Here is a 2,365-nt window from a genome sequence, read left to right as displayed (position 1 = left end):
TATTACATATGTACATAAGTACGGTACGAAGAATTAATAAGGTGCCTCAAATCTTATGCAGAATATGGTCAGATGAACGTATGCGCGACAACTGGAATCTGTATATGTTCTGCCCAATACACCTAAAAATTAGGCTTCATACCATATTAGATCTTAATCAAGCATATTGCTAAGCCCGCCGTCAACGAACTGTCGGTGCCTTATCAATAAGGCTTAAGACCTGCTAAATCCACCTTAGAACAAGTACTCGCTATACGTAGAATCTTAGAAAAGATCCGCGAGAAGAACATGGACACATAGCATCTATTAATTGACTTCAAAGCCGTTTGCTACAGCACCAAGAAAAAATAGGTTACATACACGCCGCGAGTTCGGTATTTCCGCCAAGTTAAAACGGCTACGCCAAATGCCGTTGAGACATACCCCCAACTCTGTCAGAATTGACAAGGACCTCTCCGAGGTGATCTATACATATCGCACGTTTAATAATATACACAATTATTTCAAAATTTCAATTTTGTGGGAAAACGCAATCAAATTTTGTTCAATTCATATAGTTGGTATACCAAAAGACAGATGGAAAGTCACATATCTTAGTCATTTTTGGGAAGTTTAGTCATCTGTTAGACTGAACATATTCTCCTTATCAAGTTTATTAATTGTGTGATGAAATTTCCAAAAACATAAATTTTGAGTTACATCTGTATATTATTAAACGAGCGATATGTAAGTGCTGGTATATGGCACAGAAGCATGGTCAATAAAATCATCTGATCGGGCGCCCTGGGAGTGTTCGATAGAAATATTCTGCAGAAGATTTGCGAGACTTGGCGCGTTGGCTTCGGCGATCATCGCAAACGTTGAAATTCTTGGGTGCGTGAAGAAATGCAAATTGTTTCGCGTGGTGGGAACTTAACAACTTTGGCCTGACCCGAATGGGCTACTCGAGGGTAGTGCGCTAAGTCTAGACTAGAGTTAGGAATATATTTATTCATTATATCGCTACAATCGCACAATCGGAGTTTTGTAGTTTCCGTGCACTAGATATTGACTTCAAATGAAAAATTAATTGAATAAACTTCAAATGTAGTAAGCCTTATTTTTTTGGAACCTTCTTCTTTATTGGCGCTGCATCGTAGTGAGCTGAAAAATAGAATGAATATCCAAAGATTCTTTTTCTACCGTTACTTTCTGTGGAAATTTGTCCCGCATAAAAATCATGTTTTGCTTTGTTCAATTTGCAGCGAAGTTGAAGTCAGTCAATGAAGTGAAGTACAAGAGTGAGGAAGTACAATTTTAAGCTTAATTAAATATGCATGTATGTACATACCGATTTTTAAGTAAAATCTAAATACCTAAATACATACATACATATGTATGTATAAAAACTGACTTATAAAAATTTTAATTAATTTAATATAAATAAGTATGTACTTATCTAGGCATTCTACATTAGTTTCTCTGTGAGGCATTCTTTGTTCGCTTCTCTGGATTCTGTTTATCCATGCGTTCTCCCTTCGTTTGAAGGTAATGCTGCGGCTAAGGGCTTACCACCAATGACATGCCCATGTTAAAATAAGGCCTTCTTGAAGCGAAGCGGTAAGCGATTCCCATCGCCTAGTTCGTTTCCACCTTCGTTTCTGTGGTAGTCGTGTTTTTTGCTGGGTTATAAAAAGTCCATTGCAAGATACTGTCGCTTGAATGTCGTCAACGACAAAACAAACTTTTTACAAAAAAAAAAAAGTGAGAAAAAATATAGTTTCCACCAAAAATCACGGAAAAAGATCTCATAGGCCACAAATTTTTGATTCTCTATCATAAGTGTGACATGACATAAGAATTTTAAGAAAACTTGTGACTAAGAAAAAGGGCTGCACTTTGCGGTTGAGTGGTTAAATAAAATTCTGCCATAAAATGTTTTTCCTGGTACACTTGACAAATTTTACCCCATGAGGCCATACGAGTTTTGGGAGGAAGTAACAACACAAAAATACTTTTAAGGCGCAGCAAAGCACGCCGGGTATTTGCTAGTGTTAAATAAACTTAGAAAACATTAATCTTTTAAAAACTTTATTCGTTTTTGAAGGTTACAGTTTTTTGATCAAAAATACGTATTTTTTTTTGGATATTTACAGTAAAATTTATTACGGTTAAATAATTGCTTAGAAATTTGAAACCACAATAAAATATTATTTAGTAGTGAGAAAACTTAAAATATCACTATTATGATGCCTTACAGATCTGCTAAATATGTTTTTAGCAGCTAAAAGGTTAGGCCATAGAAAAATACGACATTTAAGAGACCCTTGGGAATACCTCAAATAAGTATGACGCTGGTATCGCCAAACCATCGGCAATGCTTCCG

The sequence above is a fragment of the Rhagoletis pomonella genome, unplaced genomic scaffold (assembly GCF_013731165.1).
Source record: "Rhagoletis pomonella isolate Grant_MI unplaced genomic scaffold, Rhpom_1.0 Rhpom_scaffold_00013, whole genome shotgun sequence".
Classification (NCBI taxonomy): Eukaryota; Metazoa; Arthropoda; class Insecta; order Diptera; family Tephritidae; genus Rhagoletis; species Rhagoletis pomonella.
The sequence above is the reverse complement of the archived record's forward strand: the minus strand, read 5'-3'. Positions refer to the sequence as shown.